This window comes from Ailuropoda melanoleuca, chromosome 8, assembly GCF_002007445.2.
Source record: "Ailuropoda melanoleuca isolate Jingjing chromosome 8, ASM200744v2, whole genome shotgun sequence".
Lineage (NCBI taxonomy): Eukaryota > Metazoa > Chordata > Mammalia > Carnivora > Ursidae > Ailuropoda > Ailuropoda melanoleuca.
Window position 1 is genome coordinate 120179351 of NC_048225.1, and position 21838 is coordinate 120201188.

The 21838-nt window shown below is 44.7% G+C and overlaps 1 long non-coding RNA gene across 2 annotated transcripts in view; it reads left to right on the forward strand.

Annotated features, from left to right (window-relative positions):
* Positions 1-21838, forward strand: part of LOC105235015 — a 138344-nt gene that overhangs the window by 6025 nt on the left and 110481 nt on the right. Inside the window, exons 2-4 of one of the 2 annotated variants that reach the window (XR_004627394.1) lie at positions 13000-13146; positions 14114-14354; positions 15753-16883. This is a non-coding gene — a long non-coding RNA (uncharacterized LOC105235015). Of the gene's footprint in view, positions 1-12499; positions 13147-14113; positions 14355-15752; positions 16884-21838 lie in introns of those variants that run through there. The other variant, XR_853470.3, reaches the window with a different exon arrangement.

Genomic DNA, 21838 nt, shown 5'->3' on the forward strand with positions numbered 1-21838 from the left:
TCACTAGCAATAATGGTAATAACAATGCAGCTACTGCCCATTCCAAAGCCACATGAGATGTCCCATTAAATCACTCCAGACTCCGTGAGAAGACCAGGAGTAGTTTTATTTTTGGCCGATGGGTGGCAGCATTGTCTAAGTCACGGATATTTGATCCCCTGGTTTTTGAGGGTTTTCTTTTTCTGTGATTCATTCTCTCAACCTGGAAGAGAACTTTTCACCAAAAAGTCTAGGACTCTGGAGTACAGTGTCAGTTCCGGAGTGCTAGAGGAAGCCCAGCATACAGAGGGGCTGTCCATCCAGGCACCGGGGAAGATGGCTCAGGCCCAGAGTCCAGGTGTGTGTTGGGGGTGGGTCAGAGGCAGGATCCCAGGAAGGTGATGGGAGGATACAGTGCTTTCCAGCAGTGATTCCTGAAGGTCAAGACAAGGGCAACGAGAGGGTAGAGAGGTTGACCCTGTGAAGCTACAGAAAAGCCACAAGAGCCTCTACAGCAGAGGCTGCCGATGGGCATCCAAGCCTGGTCTTGTAGGTTCACTGGGATGACTGGGAAATGGCTTTCTTACTTACAGCCCCTTAGTAGTAGGACCTGTTACCTTTGAATTAGGAGGATGTGCTATAAAAAAATTGTTTTTTTTCCTTTTACTATCTTTTCACCTGGAATTTACTGTATGTTTCCCCCTTCCCCCAACACCCAATACAACGGCGGTTTGGCATTCTGAATGCTAATCTTTAGGCACCACATTACATAACTATTTGAATTAAAGGGAGTCTAATCATATTTGTGAACTTATACTTCTTTAAGGCTTTCCTTTAAATTTCCTAATTTTGTCAGATGACTGATTTGGTACAGATCAAGAGATCAACAACATCTGGAAAACACAGAAAATCACCAAGAAGAAAATAAAAACATCCATTAGCTTTAAAAAATATGTATCTTGTATAATAGGAAAGAAAACTTGATTATTGTTATAGAGGCATTTACTAAACCAGAAAAACTTCTGAACTGAAGGCAAGCCACATTATGAATTTTATGATTAACCATGTGGACAAAAGTGGGGGGGGCGCCTGGGTGGCACAGTGGTTAAGCAACTGCCTTCGGCTCAGGGCGTGATCCCGGTGTTATGGGTTCGAGCCCCACATCAGGCTCCTCCGCTATGAGCCTGCTTCTTCCTCTCCCACTCCCCCTGCTTGTGTTACCTCTCTCGCTGGCTGTCTCTATCTCTGTCAAATAAATAAATAAAATCTTTTAAAAAAAAAGTGGGGGGGAAGCAGGAAGCATCTAGGATTATCTTGTTTTGTTGGATTATTCAGTTATTCATTTATATATGAAATCATTTAAGGACCTTCTGTGTGCTATGTACCATGCTAGATCGGGGAGGAGGGAGTTAAGCAATGAATAAGATAACGGGTTTTGCCTGTAAGCTCCTTACAGTTTACTGGAGAAGAGAGACAAGCAAGTCAAAATCCCGATGTGGTAAGTAGCACGACAGGAGTGCACACTTTGTTATAGAAGCAGAGAAAAAGGCATCGTACTGTGGAGCCAGGGAAGGCTTCAGAGGGAGGTGACACAAGCTGAGTATTTAAAGGCAAATAGGAATTATCCAAATTGGGCATGGGAGTTTGGAAGAAGGACGGTCCAGGCAGAGGAAAGAAGCGTGTAAAGACGTTTATATTAGATTACCTGATAGTTGTGAGTGATGGCAAGTACCTTTGTATGAAGCTGGGGCAGAACATGTAAGTATACGAGGCAGGAGAGGGTGTGATGGGAAATGAGCTTGGACAGGGAGAGGGGGCGAGATAACAATAGGTGTTTGATGCCTTTTTGAATCACTTGGAATTCTATCTTATAGGATTTGATAAGAAATGGATGTGGAGGGTAGGGGGATGGGAGAGATGTGAGACGTGTCCCATTAGGCTTCTAATCTGGATGATTGGATGAATGTTTGTAACAAAGGGTTGTTGGAGGTGAGAAAATGGTGAGTTCACTTTGGGACTTCCAGGAATCCTGCCCATCTGACAACTGACTATATGGACCTGGCCATCAGGAGAGAGACTGGATTTCCAGTTACAAATTTGGTTAATAATAATTACCATTTACTGAGGACTTCTCTGAATAATAAGTCCCCGGTAAATGGTAATTATCTGTGCCAGATTCTGTATGATCTGTATTCAGAAAATACAGAACACAGATCATACAGAATCTGGCACAATAATACAGAATGTGCCAGATTCTGTATTAATCCTCACCTTAAATCCTCTTCACAACCCTTTTGCCACATGTTACGCACGAGGAAGATCAAGATGTGTGACTTGTCCAACGTGATGCGTCCAGCAAGGGGTGGGGCTGGGATTTGAGTCCAGGCTGATTTCGGAGCCTGTGCTCCCCACCACTGTCTTCCACAGGAACCGTCTGCATGGAGGTGAAGCTAAGCAACAGGCAGACAGACCTTTCAAGGACAGGATGTAGAACGAGGAAAGGATGGAGGCCGGAGCTTGGTGAAAAATGCCCGTGGGGACAAGTAGCAGCAGAGAAGCTATGGAGTCTGGGCTGGACTTGCCGCAGGGGAAGGAGGAAAACAAGGACAGAGTATTGTCCAGAAATCCAGGAGGAGAATTTTATGCAGAGAGGGGTCACCAGTGGCAAACATCACAGGGAGACGAAGTAACAGGATGGCATGGGACCTTTAGGATTTCCCCTTTGTGTCTTCCTGGCACCAGCCACGCATTGCCAGCTGACAACCAGACATAAGCATTTAGGGGTTCCACAGGCTTTGTCACCCCTAAGTTCTGTTTCCGTTGGTGATATTACTGTCTTCTCAGACACCCAGAATGCACACTTCGGGATAGTCTTTGATGTCCTTGTCCCACATGATCACCAATGACCAAATCCTGTTGACCCTAACTCAGCAACATTTATCTACCCCTTCCTCTTCATGACCTCTCTGAAACCCCAGATCTTTGTTTTTTACCTACACTGTCCTATTTCTTTCCTGACTTGTCTTCTTGCCTCCGGTTGCATTTTCCTCTAATTACCTTCTGAAGTCTCACCATGCCACTCCTGAGCTCAGAAACCTTCAGTGGCTTTTCATTATTTACAATATAAATTCCAAATTCTTTTTGAAGGCCATCTATGAAATAGTTAAAGCTTATTTTTCCAACTTTTCCCCCCTCTGTGTTATATGCCTTGCAGCCTATTTTCCAGTCAGATTGAAAAATGTCTTCTTTTCTGTGTTTGCCTCCTCAGATCCATTGGTTAGGCCAGTCTTTCCAGCTGGATGCACTTTTCTTTCATCTTTCAGGTTGAAATCTTACCCATCCTTTAAAGGTCATCTGAAATACCTTTTTTTTCTGTGAAGATTTTCTTGACCCTTTGCACCCGGAATAATTTCAGCCTTCTCTGAACTCCCACGACTACAAAACTTTATATGCACCCCTGTCAGGGCAGTTAATGTTTGTTTGTTTGTTTATTTATTTATATTTTGTTTACTTGAGAGAGAGAGAGAAAGAGAGCACAAGCAGGGGGGAGGGACAGAGGGAAAGGGAGAAGCAGGCTCCCCACTGAGCAAGGAGCCCGATGTGGGACTTGATCCCAGGACCCTGGTATCATGACCTGAGCCAAAGGCAGACACCTGACTGACTGAGCCACCCAGGCATCTCTGTTTTCTACTTTTTATTATGGTTTTTTGGTTTTGATCTTGTTTTTGTTTTAATGTATATGTCTTGACTTAGGTTTTTTTAAAGATTTTTTTGTTAGAGATAGGACACCTACATTTTATCATTAGATTCAACAGACATAGTTGACTCTGAAATTGCTACGAAAGTTTCTAAACGCATTCTCTCCATTTCTGCGCTCTTGCCTCTGTTGACCAGAGCAGTCTGAGCAGCAGCCGTTCCTGGCCTGCAGTCTGAGTGGTACTACGGTCCGCACATTTTTTTTTTAAGATTTGTATTTTATTTTGAGAGAGCGTGTATGGTGGGGGGGAGGGGCCAAGGGAGAAGGAGAGAGAGAATCTCAAGCACAGTCCCCCCTGAGCACGGAGCCCGACACAGGGCTCCATCTCATCGCCTTGAGATCATGACCTGAGCCGAAAGCAAGAGTTAGATGCTTAACTGACCGAGCCATCCAGGCGCCCCTTGACTTACTTTTTGAAGGCAAAGTCTATTTCACTATTTTTCTACTCATTTTGCTTCTCACATGGGTGTTTTATATGTCGATGTTTGGTTTCATTGAATATTTGCTGAATGGATGGATGGAGAGCTGACATTCCTGTCAAGATTGGGGCAATCTCTGTATATTTTATTTCCTAATGTCAATGTCTGCAATGCAAGGCTTAAGTATTAAGACTGATGATTCTTGAGATTTGCTCTAAAGAACTAAGTTTCCCTATTTGGGGGAAAATCCGCTGGACTTTCCTCTGGAGCGCCTCAACATCCTTTCAGGTTCTTCTTGAGAGATTCAATGTGATCACTCTTTGAAGGTGGGTAGGTATCAAGGGAACAGGGAAAGGTGCTTGTTTGGGAATGGCGTCCTCGGAAATACCTTCAAGTTTGGTGGCTGTATAACATTTTCCAGGTTTTCCCTTGACTCATAGATAGAGCCAGATTAGGGGAGTAGAAGCCATAACCATGACGCTGGGCCCAGTTTGGTGGTGCCAGTCTGTCCTGCTTGTGAAATTCAATCTGGAGTGTGGGGTTTCCATGGCTGAGCCTGTTGTCCCGTGGACAGGTCTCTTTAGCTTTCTCTGCCTTCAAAGGTATTTTCTCTGCTAACCACGCGTGGATGAGCCTTGTGTTAAGCAAAATGCAGTGGAACGCGAGGGATCAATGGAAAATGTCTTATGGTGTAATGTTTATTTGGGTTTCATTGTCAAGTATAAGTCTTATAATTTGAGCACGTGGTCATTTGGAGCTTTTAGTTTTTTACCAGCTTGGGCAGAGCTGAATGCCTGTTTGGGAATGGAATCCAGGTTTTGTTATTTCCTTTTTAGCTGCGGTTTTTGATCATGGTGTGGATAATCTAAGGGAAAACTCTCACATAAGGAAATCCTGAGGTTATCCAGAATTTGTGAGCTCTCCAGACAACCTGCCTATTTAAACTTGTATGTTCTACAAAAGATGGCATATCTTCATTAGAGAAGACCAAGAGAAATTAAATTTGTTGCTGATTATCTGCCTGATATGAAGTCTGGCAGAGAGCAATTCAATAGTCTTATTAAAAATCTCTTCCCAGGGGCACCTGAGTGGTTCAGTCATTAAGCGTCTGCCTTCGGCTCAGGGAGTGATCTCAGGGTCCTGGGATCAAGCCCCGCATCCGGCTCCCTGCACTGCTGGAGCCTGCTTCTTCCTTTCCCACTCCCCCTCTTGTGTTCCCTCTCTCACTGGCTGTCTCTCTGTCAAATAAATAAAATCTTAAAAAAAAAAAATCTCTTCCGAGCCTCTTCTGCTCATCTTTCTCATCCATCCTCTTCCCTCAGTCCAGTGATGAGCTAGCCAATAGGCAGTTGGGAACCAAGGTAAATGCCAGATCTCCATTAAAAGGTAATGCTCCTCCAATCCAGAGGTTGGAGGTGGGAGAAGATACCCCACCGCCAGCTGCCTTTTCCCAGTAGGTGCTACGACAGCTATCTGTTCTTCTTCGACCTGTAGGTACCTATGTCCCAAATGGGAAGCTCAAAAATAAAGGAGATCCCAGGTGCCACCATCCGTTAGCTTGCATATCACTTTTTGACTCTCTTTCTTTAGGTCCCCTTTTACCCAATCTCTGACTTATTCATACCGACACCTTCCCACCTGGAATCTGAAGGGATTACTTTGGAATCTTTTTCACTGGAGAGCACTGGATACACGTATACTCACAATTTTTTTTTTTCCAGCTCTTTTAGAAGGAAGAGATTTGGTATTTTTGTGTAAGTACTCTAGTGACTTGTTCCTTGGTCCTGAGTTCTTACACTCTCGTTCCTTCTAATGTAGCCCTCTTATAACCTGCGTCTAATGCCTTTACCTACTGTTCATTAGAAACTCAGGGATATGGGAATCTCGATTTCTACAGTGCAAAATGAACGGGAGTCTCTCTCTCTTTTTTTTTTTTTAAAGATTTTATTTATTTATTTGACAGAGATAGAGACAGCCAGCGAGAGAGGGAACACAAGCAGGGGGAGTGGGAGAGGAAGAAGCAGGCTCATAGCAGAGGAGCCTGATGTGGGGCTCGATCCCATAACACCAGGATCACGCCCTGAGCCGAAGGCAGACGCTTAATCGCTGTGCCACCCAGGCGCCCCGGGAGTCTCTTTTTTAAAAGGGGATCAGATCAGAAATACCTTAACTACAGATAGTTAAGTTTTGGAAATTTTATGTGGAGCGTGAGTCTGAGAATTAGAAGTTCAGGTTGAGAATTAATGGTCAAAAGATTCTGGAGTCCACTTTATGGAGTTCGCCAAAATATGTTGGTGGAATCAGGTAACTCATTACACAGGCAAAGGTAACTGACTGATCTAAATATTCTAGCCAAGATTGTCAAGAGTGACCAACTTGGCAGATGGTGACTACATTTATTGTGGTAAGCACTGGGTAATGTACAGAATTGTCAAATCTCCATATTATACACCTGAGACTAGTATAACATTGTATGTCAACTGATCTTCAATTAAAAAATCAAATAACCAAAAAAAAAAAGATCTATTTCAAACAAAGTGGACAATTTGGAAAAAAGACCATTTTATGCCTCTAAGTATCTTCTTAAACCTTCTGTAATGATTGAGAATGATGCATAAATAATATCCATACCAATGTAAAGAGTTAAAGCCAGCAGGACTGAGAATCATTTTCACGGAGCAGTTCATAGTTTTCTTGCTATTTCTTATGACAAGGCATATTTTCTCATTTAATCATCACCATGTCCTTGTGATGAAGGCAATACTGTTACCTTATTTTATAGATAAAGAGACTGAGGCCAGAAAGTTTAGGTAAATTGTTCCAGAGTCACACACAGTGACCAAGACAATTCAGGTCATCTGACTTCAGATATCAGCCTCCTTCCATATGTTTCAGTCTATATTTTGGTGAGCAAATGAGATAAAGACCAAAAAAAAAAAAATCAACATATTCACATTCAGAAATTTTCCTTTCCCCCTGCCTTCTAGGAGGAAGTAGGCTTCTTGGATGGGTGACTGCTTTTGTTCATGACATGTTGAATCCTGTCATGAGAAGGGAGTGGAACTGAGTGATGAGCTCCCTGGCAAGGGCAGAGAAGTCCTGGAGGGAAAGGAGGGCATTTGAGAAAGGGAAACAGTAAGGGGGATGACCACCAATGCAGGCTGAGGTTTGAGAGAGCATGTTTGGGCAGATGGGGAGTGTGGAACATGACCTGTGTAGTGTGTCTGTGCTCTGTGAGAGTACGAAGGGGATGGGGAAAGGCAGTCCGGAGAAGTTTTATTATTATCATGAATGGAATGCTCCCTTGGTGCCCTTTAAAGAAATTCCAGCAAAGGTTTTTTTGTTTTTTTTTTTTTTAAAGATTTTATTTATTTATTTGACAGAGAGAGACAGCCAGCGAGAGAGGGAACACAAGCAGGGGGAGTGGGAGAGGAAGAAGCAGGCTCCCAGTGGAGAAGCCTGATGTGGGGCTCGATCCCAGAACACTGGGATCACGCCCTGAGCCGAAGGCAGACACCTAACAACTGCGCCACCCAGGTGCCCCTCCAGCAAAGGTTTTAATTTCTTTCCAGATTCTTCAAAGACCAGTTTGTTCTTTCTTTGGATTCATTATCTCTCTACCGCTTTATGTGTGTTATATGAGCTAAAAGCCCAAGGTGTTAATCTGGGTGTTCACTCTCATGTGCAGGGGAAAAGGGTCAACAGTGTGTTTAGTCCAAGTTCAACAGGGTCAACCAGAACTTTCCTCTCATCTCAGCTCCGTTGGTGGAGGTCACAGATTGGCTTGAGACAAAGACCCTCAGATTTGAATTCTGAGGGTCTTTACTTTGGAAGTTCCTATTTTCTTCTTCTTCTTCTTCTCCTCCTTTTTTTTTTTTTTTTAAGATTTTATTTGTTTAGAGAGAGAGCACGTGGGGGAGAGGCAGAGGGAGAGAGAGAGAACCTCTAGCAGACTCTGCTCAGTGCAGAGCCTGATGCAGGGCTCGATCCCACGTTCCTGAGATCATGACCTGAGCCGAAATCAAGAGTCAGATGCTTAACTGACTGAGCTGCCCAGGCGCCCCCCTATTTTCTTCTTAAACCCAGGTAATTCTTGGTGCTAATGTGATCCTCCCATGGTTACATAATGGTTACAAATATCAATTTGTTCACAGGAGGAGAAATAGCAAAGCTCTAAAGGGAGAATTTTTTGCAATTTCCCCCTATTTTATGGCTTGTGGTGAGTAAGCGTGGTGCTATGACTCACTTCCACTGGTGTCATAGTCTGGGCGGCAGTGCTGGGCATGGGTCGGGAACTGGGTATGGAAATGTGCTGCCTTAGCTGAACTGCTGACCTTGTCCCAAGAGAGGGTCTAGTGCGTCTCGGCCCAGTCACGGCGGGGAATGGGAACTCTGAGGCCAAAGGTAGACTCTGGCATGTGACTTGTCTGGGGATTTGGGGCCTCATTTTGCTGAGAATTGGGATTTTAACTGCTGGTTTCAAGGCTGTTAGTTCCCCGGAAGGACACTGATTAGTCACTAATGTCCAGAATGGGCTGGCCCTGTGCTGAGAGAGCACCAGCTTGCAGTGTGAATGGGACTAGCAGAAGTACTTTTCTTTCCTGTCCCTTGAGCTACTTTCTGCTACGACATGAAGCAATGGTGCTTGCAGAATGATGTACGTTGCTCTTTCCAAAATACTGTTCAGCACTTGATTAATGCTGTAATTACAAATATTTGCAATTTGTAGATACGTCAATCTCCTCCCCTTTGCTTGCCTATTTACTGGCAACTTCCTTTCCCCTGAGATGACTCTTTGGAAAGGAATCGTTCTCATTTGGATGAATAAATTTTGGCATGTGAGTTTTTAAAAAGTCAACCGCATTATTTGATGGTCTCACCTGTGCTGTTCATTTTCGTACGAGATAGGACCGCTTGGGTTGCAAACAGCAGTTAAAAAGAGAAGTCACACTAGCTAAAGTAAAAATCAGAGTTTAATGCCTCCTGTGACTGAAAAGACCACAGATAACATGAGTGAGGCTTGATTGTATCTCAGGGGCCCATCTCCAGCCACCTTTGATCTCAGCTCTGCCCTCCTCCCGGCTGGCCGCAGTTTTGTCTGTGTTGGCAAGACTGCTGCCCGCAGAGAGCCGAGGTGGCTAAGTCGCTGGAGTGGCTTAAATAATTTGGAATTCATCCATTTGTTTCCTCATCTGTAAAATGGACAACTACCTCATCCACGGGGTGGTACGTGAGTATTTTACGAGCTCCTGCAGGTGTGCGCCTCTGTGGCTCAGAGCGTGGGGTTTGGAGTCACATCTGGCTCCAGCACTTACTACGTGACTTGTGTACTTACAGGACCTGTATCATAGTGTTGTTGGGATTTAAAGGGACAGCTTGTACATAAAAACTCTAATAGGGTGCTTGGCACACAGATCCACTCAGGAAATAGTAGCTATTATTTGAGTAGAATTTTGAAAGTGGCTACTAATGGTTTGAATGGAAAAGGTAAACTCAGGCAGAGGAAATGGCTGGAAAAGGTCACGGACGGTAATTCATAAAGGGGGCAATTTGGATTTGGACAGCAAGGGAAGCTTGGGTCGTGCCCAGGTACAGGCATGTAGCTCTCGCTGCTTGTATGAAAACTCAGATAAAAAGGCAGACGCCAGGAGATGGTCTGAGGAAGAACCCGTCAGCCAACCAGGAGGTCAGCACCTTGGGAGGGTCCATCGATGACTTTGGAAGGATTCTTTTTGTAGAATTACAAATTACAGGGCCTAGCTTAGTGTTTTATACTCGATCAGTGTTTGCTGCATTAACTGGAATTGACTTCAGAGTCAGAGACAGTCTTGTTGATATTTTCAGTGGTGGAAAATCTTCCTTTTATCAGAGCGATTTCTGTAATTCAGAGCCAAATTTAATGAATAAGGGAGGGGGAACAAGCTGAGCAATTGTGATTCAGATTTTTTAAAACCCTAACACACTAAACTAGCGTGATTATTTTCTCCCCTGACTTAAACTGGCTTTTTGAAAACTATGGTATGAGTAGTAAGTTGTAACACTTTAAAAAATCAGTTTCATAATTTCATCTTTTACATATAGAATATATTAACCCAACAAATTGTGGAGCGCTTCTGCGTACTAGGCATGATATTAAGTCCCGGGGTCACAGAGATCAGTAGATGTTTCTCCTTGGGGACTCCCATCATCTGGTGGGGAGAGACAGCAGCACATCTGTCATCATAATGTGGTGAGATCACACCTGTGGAGCTCTTTCAGATTCAAGTTCTGTGAGCAGTCATAGGCGGGGGGTATGTTTGAGGTGGGGCAGGGATGTGGGGTCTGGGAAAATTGTCCAGTAGAGAGGACACTTGAGCAGGATGTGGAAGAATGCATGGGAGCCTACAGGAATAAGGAGTGTGTACAGGGCTCTGTGTGTGTGTGTGTGTGTGTGTGTGTGTATGTGTGTGTGTATTTCTGATAGAAATGCATGTGGGAAGGCTTGGAAGCCATGGTGTCAGCAAAATGTTCTGAGCAATGAGTAAGATCAAACAGATGAAATCCCTATGGGCACTGCATTTTTGATGTCTAACAAGGGTTAGCCCTTGAAGAACCCTTCTAAGATGTCCAGGCTTCAAAGTCAGCAAATGAAAGGCAGCTGCAAGGCAGAAGCAGGTCCTGCCTGATGATCGCGGTCGACAGTGTCTTGAGGATTTTACAGATGAGACACATGACGCTTAGGGGGTTTAAGTAATTTGCCTAAAATCTCGTGGCTGGGAAGAAGTGAAAGTGGGATTTGAGTTGGAATCTGCCTCACTCTGAAGACCATGCTTTCCTGTGCATGTAATTTCACCCTTATCTGATGGCTCAAGGCTTCACCTAGCTTTGGGCCCACCATTCCGAACATGAGATCGTCCTGTTCAGTTGGTAGCTAGAGATGGAGCGGCAGGTGTAGGGGCTGAGCGTGTGGACTGATCACTGGCAGTGCCCACACCGGTAGTCCTCAGACTTCATACTGCCCAAGAGTCCTCTGGGGAATTCCTCCAATGCTCCAGTTCTGAAGTCCCACTTCAAAGCATCTGTCCTGTGATGAGGTACCTTGGGGGACCTTATCACAGGGACATGCAGATGGTACTGGGTTTACACTTTGATGGCCACCAGCCCGGATGAATGTCTATGTGAAGTTGGGTTTCTCTCTCCCTCCCTTCTTTCTTTTCTTCCCTTCTCTCCCTCCTTCTCTATTCCACCCTCCCTCCTTCTGCCCCTCCCTTTTTTCCTCCCTCCCTCCCTCCCTCCTTCTACCTCTCTCTCTCTCTCTCTCTCTCTCTCTCTCTCTCGCTTGTTTCCTTGCTTGCATCCTTCCTTTATTCCCTTTCTTCTGAGGCTTCTGTTAATTGGGATCCAGTGATGTGAGGAGATCCCTCATATATACTACTTACTCTCTCTATGTGTGAATTCCTTCTTTCTCCAAGTAGCATTTCTTCCTTGCAGGCAGGGATCCAACATTCTGCGTGCCTTTCACAGACACTTAACATGTACATGGGTGCACTCCCAGGGTTAAAATGTACACCAGGCACCTGATAACAGTGGCTTACCTTACAACTAGGCGTTTTGAAACAAGTATTTCAGCCCAGGAAGGCACGCTCAGCGCTCAGCTGTTTGCCTTCACTTTCCGCGTGCTCTCTGTGAGCTGCCTGTGGATGTTCCCGCTCCTCACACAGTCCTGGAGGGGCCCTGAACACAGACGCGTGTTTAGTGCGTCCTCTCTCATCCCAGTTCTCAGCATTTCCCATGGGCTCTGGCCAAACCTCACTCCTTGGGAATCTCCAGACCTGTGCTTCCCTAGTCATGCTCACCTCCTTGGGTGCTTCTCTTGTCTTGCATTTTGAAAAAAGGAAAGCCCATTTGAGTTGGCTTTGGATTCAGCTCTCTGTTGCAGCTGGCTTAATATTGGGGGTACCCCCCTTTCTGGTCATGGCATGTCAGAGCCACATGGATGGTCTGACCTTGTCCCCTCTGAGCACTTTTCTCCCCTGAGCCCCGGTGACAAGGGCCCAACATTCCAGGCATAGCAGATTCCTCGCATGGTATCACAGTAGTGATGGATTCCTGTCTGTCTCTCTGCTTTGGCCTGGGTGCCTGGATCTTGGAGTCAGGGATACCTGGGTTCAAATCTTGCTTGTGAACTGGGAGTGTGAACACACTTTAAAACCTCTTCAAGCCCGCATATTCTCATCCGTAAAATGAGGACCATAAGGTGGTTGTGAGGTTTTTTTTTTTTTAAAGATTTTATTTATTTATGTGACAGAAAGACAGCCAGCGAGAGAAGGAACACAGCAGGGGAGTGGGAGAGGAAGAAGCAGGCTCCCAGCGGAGGAGCCCAATGTGGGACTCGATCCCGGAATGCCGGGATCACACCCTGAGCCTAAGGCAGACGCTTAATGACTGCGCTACCCAGGCACGCCAGTGAGGTTTAAATCAAATGATGCTTGGGAGTGCCTGCTTTATGGGAAGCACTATGCAATGATTGTTATTGGTGATGATTTTTTATTGTCCCTTCATTTCCCCAATTAAAATTCTATCAATCTTGCAAGCCCAGCTGGAACTCTGCCTCATCCACAAAGCTTTTTTGGCGACACAAGTCAGCAGGGATCTCTGTCCTAAGTTCTCGTGATCACTCATGTCTAAGATTAATGCTTGATTGCGTTAAATATTTACTATTGTGTTACTATTGTACTAGGTCCTGATTGGTTTCATTCTTGGTCCCTGGTACAGAGGGAAGTTCTTGAACACTGAAAATAAACACTATCTGTTTCTTTTTGCTTCTCCACTACCAGTTGTTATAAGCATTAGCTCTTCTTCCAGGTGTCGTGATTACGGATGTACAGATCCATACACTTAACATGAACTCATTTGGGATAAACTGAGATAAATTGGCAGCATCTACACGGCAAATGACAACATCCTGGGGTCCATCATCAGCTAGCTTTGTGCAGCTGCTGCTCTTACTAGGTAAGGAGAAGGTCCTTGTTCAGGGAGAATTGCTTTCTAAGGCTCGAGTATTACCGGTGAAAAACCTTGTTTTGACACCATCTCCTTCTAAAACTGGTGGTTTTCAGCCCTGGATGCACAGTAGAATCGCTGCAGAACTTAAAAAACAGCACTGATGCCCAGGCCCCATTCCGGACCAGTTAAATCCAGATATGTGGGGGGGTAGGGGGGAGTGGAGGGGGTNNGGGAGTGGAGGGGGGTGGGTGGTGGTAGTGCCCAGGTATAGTATTTTTAAAAAGCTTACCAGGTGGCTTTACGATGCCACCCAGGTTGGGAAGGGTGGAATTACTCTAAAATCAGGTTCCCCAGTTCCTCTACCTGGTGAATGGGCTTCAGTTTTAATTATGTGCATTCACCTGTTTTTCAGGGATGTTGGCTACAATTAGCTTGTAGGAATTAGCTTTTAGGAGAACATGGATGTGTATCTTTAGGGTCCAAACCATGCCATGGAAGAGAGAGCGTGTATTATCTGAGAATGCCTTGCACCACCCTGCTCACGGACGCTTGGCGTGCCTAGGAATAGAATTTTCCTTGCCCTAGGTCACTGGTGCCGCAGCAGAGAACTGACAGGGCTCCCCAAGGACCTAAAGTATTTATAACTCTTATAGTGTTTCCGCAAGGTGAGCTTTGCTGCCAGAGGCCTGAATCGGGGCCGTTAAGAGTCACTAAGGTGGAGGAGTTGGACACAGCGGCTGCAGGCAACTGGGGAAATCGCTCTTGGCACTGAGAGAGAGGGGCTCAGTTGTCCTTGCCGGAGAACGGAAAGTGGGGAAGGCTGGGCCAGCAGACCACCCAGGCTTCCTCCTCTACTTTGTCTGAGATGTTTTGCACAGGAATTAAGACCTCTTAAAAATAGAATTTTTTGAGGTATAATTTATTTACCATAAACTTTAAGTGTACAATCTAATGAGTTTTAGTAAATTTTCAGGGCTGTGCGAGCATTATCACGATCCAGTTTTAGAATATGTCCATCACCCCGGAAAGATCCTGAGTTCCTGTTCGCAGTCCGTTCCTGTTCCCGCTAGGATCCAGGCAACCGCAAAGCTGAGTTCTCTATAGTTTTGCCTTCTCTGGACATTTCATGTGAACGGAGCCATACAACCTCTGCTCTTTTGTGTCTTGCTTTTTTTCACTTAACATTTCTGAGGTTCATCCAACTTGCAGCCCACGTGGGTATTTTGTTCCTTTTTATTGCTAAATGGTGTTACCTTGTGTGGATATGCTACATTTTATTTATCCGTATGTCAGTTGACTGACATTTGGATCGGTTCTACTTTTGGGCTGTTAGAAACAATGCTGCTATGAGCACTCATGTACAAGCTTTTGTGTGGACATATGTTGTCATTACTCTTGAGGAAAGAGCTTGGAGTGGACTTCTTGGGTTGTACGGTAAATTTATGTTTAGCTTTTTTTTTTTTTTAAAGATTTTATTTATTCATTTGACAGAGAGCTAGAGAGCACAAGCAGGGGGAGTGGCAGGCGGAAGGGGAGAGGGAAAACCAGGCTCCCTGCTGAGCAGAAAGCCCCAACATGGGGCTCCATCCCAGAACCCTGGGATCATGACCTGAGCCCAAGGCAGATGCTTAACGGACTGAGCCACCCAGGCGCCCCTTATGTTTAGCTTTTTAAGAAACTGCCAAATTGTTTTCCAAAGTGGCTGCACCATTGTACATTTCCATCAGAAATTTACGAAGGTTCTAGTTTCCCCCCATCCTCACCAACATTTGTTACTATCTGTCTTTTTGATTCCAGGGAGTGTGATGTGGTTTTAAGTCCACTTTGTCAATTTTTTCTTTTTTGAATCATGCTTTTGGTGACGTATCTATTGAAGGTCACAAAGATTTTCCTCTAGATTTTAGACATCTTAGATTTTCTCCTAATTCTTTTATAGTTTGAGCTCTTACATCTAGGCTTTAGTTAATTTTGAGTTAATTTTTAGGTATGGCGTGACTAGGGATATAAATTAATTTTTTTTGCATGTGGATATCCAGTTGTTCCAACATTGTATTTTAAAAAGCTTATCCTTTCCCCTTTGAATTCCCGTGGTACATTTGTTGAAAATCAATTGACCATAAATATAAGGGATTATTTCTCGACTCTCAATTCTATGCATTGATGTATATGTTTATCTTTATGGTCAGTACCACACTGTCTTGATTACTGTAGCTTTATGATGAGTTTTGCAATTAAGGAAGTTAAGTCCTCCGACTGTGTTCCAAATTGTTTTGGCTGCTCTAGGTTCTTTGCATTTCTATGCAAATATGAGGATCAGCTTGTCAATGTCTGCAAAAAGCCTGCTGGGATTTTTTTGTGTTGTTGAACTTATTGATCAATTTGGATGTCAATGACCACCTCAACAATATAGAGCTTTCCAATTCATGAATACAGAATGTTTCTCCACTTATTTAGACTCCTTTAATTTCTCTCAGCAACGATTTGTAGTTTTTGGTGTACATGCCTTTCAATCAATACTTTTTTTTTTTTGAGAGTTTGTGTGGTCCTGATAGGAAAACGTGTTTTGTTGTTGTTGTTTTCTTTTTTTTTTTTTCTTTTTTCTTTTTTCTCAGAGTTCTCACTGAAACCATGGAGAGAGACACACAGGTTAGCACCCAGGAGCGGGAGGTGGTGCCGTGAGTGGGAAAGTCACTAGACCAGGCACGAGGAGGACCAGCTCTAATTTTGGCAAGCCACTTCACCTTTCAGTTTGCTGATCTCTAAAATGAGTATAATGTAATTTATTTTGCTTCAAGTTTGTGGGGTTAGAGGTAATGCATGGAAGAGCTTAGAAAAATGTTGTAGTGGGTGTTCACTGGTGTCAGACACTGTTGGTGCCTGTGATGATGATGATGATGGTGATAATGGTGATGATGATGGTGATGGTGGTGATGATGATGGTGGTGATGATACAGTGTTGTGTGTGCCATCACGGGGGATAAGAAGCACTGATGGAAGATGCTGCTCTTAGGGCTCTCATCCTGGCCGCTGAGTTTCTTTGCAGCTCAAGGCAGAGGCCAGGGATCCACAGTGGAGAGGTTAATAGTCCATCTCATTTGCTCTCCAGACAACTCACTGAATTAGCTTTTCTCATCTACATTTTACACCAAGGAAACTGATGTTTGGGGAGATAAAGTCAAGATTCCAATGTCACAAGCTAGTTAAGAGGCAGAGCAGGATTTAAAGCCAGACTTGTCTAACTTCAAAGCCTCTGCTTTTCCATTACACGTCACCACCTTCACTGATCGACAAGGTAACGATAAATTCTGGGCAGAGCATAAAACTCCTCAAGGGACAAATGGATGCTCTTAAGTGATTGATAGATCTTGTATCTTTTGTATTTAACATGTTAAAGGTTTAATTTTGTCTCAAGATTCAGGAAGGCAGATGTGGTTTCCATCACCAAGGATTAGATGGGAAAACCAAGCTGAATTCATGGGGGTTGATCATAGTGAGCTTTTAAAAGGAAAATCACCCTGGGTTACATGGCTGTAGAGACTGAGATGAAAGGCAACCTTTGTTCCCAATTTTTAGTGTGATCCCTGAGTTGCACCTTACAACCTCCATGTTCCAAGCTGCAGTAGCATTGATGAGAGAGAGGTGGAGCTCGTGGCAACGTGAGATTTCAGATCCAGGGCTGCCGAGGTCCTCCTGCTGCGTCCTTCCCCTGGTCTTGCTCAACAACAGCACAGCTACCCACAGATGTGAGTAGAGCTGAGCCTGCAGTGGTGGCTCCCCCTCTTTTCCCTTGCTTCCCATGCAGGAGATCGGGGTCTGATTTCTAGCAAACTCTTTCATATGACAATATGGAGAGTGTATCCGCTTTTGGAATCAGATGAATTTTTTGTTCCATTTCCACTCTTTGCTAGCTTTGTAATCGTGGGGAATGTACTTAGCTTATCTGAGCCTCAGTTTGTTCATGTAAAATCATGCAAATAATTGTCGTGAGGATTAAAACGACAGTGTCTGTAAATTGCTAATTAGCACCAGGTGTGTAATATGTCCTAGACACAGTACCTTTGCTTCTTTCTACTGGAGTTAAAAATAATTAATTTAGTTTTCAAGAATTCTCACTCTGGACAAGTGGCTTAGTCATCTTTTGCTGCACTTACAAATAGCCCCCAAAGCTCGGTGGTTAAAAATCACATACATTATTTCTAGCTCGTGGTATCAGAGGGCTGAATTAACCGTGCCTTTGCTGGGCTTCTCTGGGTTGGGTTCTGCTCTTTGTACCCTCTCATTTCAGGATCCCAATTGAAGAGACACGCTGTTCTCACAGTGGAGGACAGAAACTCAAGAGAGCATGAGCCAATCTATTAAGCATATTTTAAGTTTCTGCTTGGACACGGCACATATCACATCTGCCCACATCCGTTATTATACGGCCAAGCCCAAAGTCAGTTGGTGGGGAAGGGCAGTCTACCTAAAGGGAAGCGCGCTGTGGGCTCTATGAATGAATAAACAATCTACCTTAACAAGGAAGAATTTTGATAGAGGCAGTCCTTGGTAAGCCAAGAAATAATCATTATATACATGGACTAGTTGAGTTTCTTTATTTTTAATCATTCCCTTTGGCTGTGGCAATTTGCTTTTTCAGGTTTTCTTTTTAAAAGCAGAGCTGATGAAAGACAATTTGTCAGAGTCTGAGAAGAGATTTTCCTGTTTTTCTTCCTTCTTATTCTTCTCAGTCACTTGCTGATTCATCCTTTTTTTTTTTTTTAATAGTCATTTGCATGTTGGCTTGCTTAGGCTTCTCTTCTCCTTGTATACTCTTTTCTCCAGGTGATCTCATGCATAACTGTGGCTTTAGCTGACTACACGCGGAAGAACCCATCTCAACGTTCACAACTCTGGTGCCTGGAGCAGCACGCTCATAGCGCCCGCTACCGCCTGGCATCTCTACTCTGGTGCCATATAAATCTCAATATAATGAAACCCAGCTCTGGTCGCTCTAAGTATCCCTCTAGGACCAGACCATCCAGCCAGCTGTGTACATAAAGACCTAGAATTCATCCTTGCCACCTCCTTTCCTCCCGCCCTCTCTTATCCAGTCCTTTGCAAGTTCTCTTGCCTTTACCTCTTCAGGGCCTCTCTGATCTGCCACTTCTCTCCATCCCCACTGCCGCCACCACCAAACCATGATCCTCCTTCGCCTGGACTCTCTCCCCCAGCTGTCCCCCTATATCCTAGTGTTCCCCTTCTAATTTGTTTTCTGCATAGCTGTAGCCAGAGTCTTTTTTTTTTTTTTTTTGAGAGAGAGAGTGTGTGAGGCTGGGGGAGAGGGGAGGGGCAGAGGGAGAGGGAGAGAGAGGATCTTAACCAGCCTCCATGCCCAGCATGGAGCCCTGCCTGGGACTCGATCTCATGACCCTGAGATCCTGACCTGAGCTGAAACCAAGAGTCGGATGCTTAACCCGACTGAGCTGCCCAGGCACCCCTACCAGAGTCATTTTTTAAAAGATTCACACCTGATCATATCTCCCTTTGGCTTAAAGCTCTTCAATGACTTTCCATAATTTTTAGGATAAATATAAGAACTATTTCCATAGCTCTCAGGATCCTGCACGATCTGGCTTTTTTCTGTCTCCCGCATTTTATTTTGCAACACACTTCTCCTCTCTATACTGTAGCTACAGTGTTCTCCCCTTGCACATCCTTCCGTGTGTCATGCCCTTACCTCTCTTGGGGACTTTGCACATGTTTTCCTCTGTTTGACATGTTCTTACCTTGACCTGCATCCTTAAAATCCCAGCTCTGGTGTTTCCTCCTTGCTGAAGCACCCCCTGGCATCTCTAGGCCGAGAGATTTGTTTTCTCTTCTAGGAGCTACAGTTCATGTATCTTTATGTGCGTAGGATGTATCTTGTAATGTTCTTGTTTGCTTAGGTGACTCTCCACCCGTGTTTCAAGGCCTGAGGGCAGAGTTCTGTCTCATTCTCCAAACAATTTTTTTTTCCTTTTGAGCTTAAATAAAACGGTGCAAAAGCCCTTCATAAGGGCTAGAGAAATCAAAATTCACTGCTCGTAGAGCTCTTTTGCTCTAAAATGCATAATCATAAACGTCAAAATTTGGAGGTGGAAGGGATGGCTTTTGTCCATGGCCTTTATTTTTATGAATGACAAAATTGAAGCCTCAAGGGGTGAATGACTTGTGTAAGGTCAAGCAGCTGGTAGGTGTCCGGTAACATTAGTCGTCTGAGTCCCATCTGAAGGGGAAGGTTTCCCTTACAGGGGCTGCTAAAAGGGCTCATCCTTTCCCCGAAGTTACCGTTTTTCAAAGGCTTACTTTGTGCCAGGGATTGTATTAGGTATTCTTTAAAGTTTAGGACTACACACTGAGTTCAATCCCGATTTTAACTGGAGGGGAAATGAGAAAGACAGATTGTGATGTGCTCAGGGTCCGTGCAGCTCCTGTGTAGATAACACTGATCATTATGGTGATTTCTTGTTATTTGGTGTTTGTTGGGTGGGGGTAAGGCGTTGAGACGAGAGCAGCCCGAGTGGGTTTTCACTGGAAACTGATAATCCCAAAGAGGCTTCCTAGTAGCAGACTTGTAAGGTGTCAGGGTTTCCCTATAAAGTGCTTCCTGTATGAGCTTCAGTGAGGCTGCAGATCAGAGAGGTTTACAGAGCTCCCACTGTGCGGAGCCCGCACTGGGCCAAGGTCAGCGAGGTGAAGAAGAACTAGAAGGCATGGACTGCATCTGAGGGAGACCAGATCAAAGGATCAGGCCTGTTCTGATCCAGTGTGCTTATTGGGAATGAGTCCACAGTCGCCTCGGTGAGTACAGGGACTGGCAGCCTAGTCGACCCCAAGTCATATACCAGACTATTGTTCTTAAGTGTTAATCTCTTGGCCTAAACAATTGGTCTGCTAAGAAACCAGTTAGCCTGCACCCTTTCCTAATGTGCTCTTTGTCAAACACCCAGCATTGCCTTCAGATCGCCCCACTTTCCCACTGGGTCCCGCCTCACCCCTCAGCAAGATCAGGACTGTAGTTGCTGGAGCAGATTGCCAGCATGCTGTCTCCACCGTCTGTCTGCTTGCAAAGAACAGATAATCCTTTTAAAGTCTTAATAGTAATAGATGATTTGTTTGCCCTTATTTTCTAACATTAGCTTTTAGACAGCCTGTGTCAAGTCCACAGGTTTTGAATTTGAATCGTACAGACAAAGAGCAGTTAGTAACAGGAAAGAGCTGACGGCAGAATCATGCAAAATCAAGTCTGGGAGAATTAATTTGGTCAATTTCCCTAACATGGACGTCTTCTTTGTGCAGAGAAGCAGACTAAATTGGTAGGGAACACACAAAACATGGCATCAAAAAGACCTGCTGCTGGTACTAGGCAGATGAAACAGGGCAACTGCTAAGCTTTTTAAATCTTAGTTTTTGTGTCCATACAATGGGCCAGTGAGTAACATCTTTGAAGGCTGTGGAAAAGCTTTGTGAGTTGCAAGTCCTTCTGCAGTATAAGGTACTGTTCGGGGTGGATCCCAGTCCCCTCCTCCTCGCGGCAGGGCCTGCTTCTGAGGAAACTGACCAGCTGGGAGAGTTGTATGCATTGTCACTTGTGAAGTATCCTCAGCTCCGTTGCCACCTTGAAATCTGACAGAGGGCTGCTGTGTAGACGGAGCAGAGGGTCCTTCCCAGAGCCGGGGCTTTGCTTGCTTCTTCAGGCAGGGAGGGGCGCTCCCAACAGATGTGCTGATGGGCAGAGGGGAGGGGGACCAGACACTGCTTTCCTGTCACCTCCCTGTGTTCATCTCAGGTACACAAGCTTAGATGACACATACTCCTCAACAAATGGCATCTTCTCATCGTTTTCCCATGCTAGGCCCCTCCCTTATTTATTTATTTGTATATTTGTTTATTTACTATTTAAATTCAACTAGCCAAGGTATAGTACATCATTAGTTTTTGATATAATGTTCAATGATTCTTTTTTTTTTAATAAAGATTTTATTTATTTATTTGTCAGAGAGAGAGAGAGCACAAGCAGGGGTAGCGGCAGGCCGAGGGAGAAGCAGGCTCCCCACTCAGCAAGGAGCCCGATGTGGGACTCGATTCCAGAACCCTGGGATCATGACCTGGGCGGAAGGCAAACGCCCAACCAGCTGAGCCACCCAAGTGTCCCTGTTCAGTGATTCTTCAGTTGCGTATAACACCCAGTACTCAGGCCCTCCTTAGTGCCTGTCCCTTTTTAAACGTAATGCTGTTTACCCTCATGCTAACTCACCGTTCAGTGGATGACACCCATGGACTGTGTTTAAAAGTGCATTTGACACGTGCATAAGTGGTATGGTGCTGTAATCATTCAAATCGTCAACAAAAATTTCTTAAGTGCCTCTTTTAAGGCTCTGTTCTAGGCCTTAGGAGGCATCTGTGAGCCAAACAGGCAAAAAATGGTGTTCACATTCTCGTGGTGAAGGTGGGATTAGGGAGACAGTACTTACTACTTTTCACTTATTACACTTGATCATTATCTAAGGGAGACATAGAGCAGGGTAAGGGGACCGAGTGTGTGTGTGTGTGTGTGTGTGTGTGTGTGTGTGTGTAGGGAGGGGAGGGGGATTTTGAGGACTTGTCATTCCAGGCAGAAGGAACAGCCAATCCAAAGGTCCTGTGGCAGCATCACTGCCCTGTGTGCATTAACGACAGC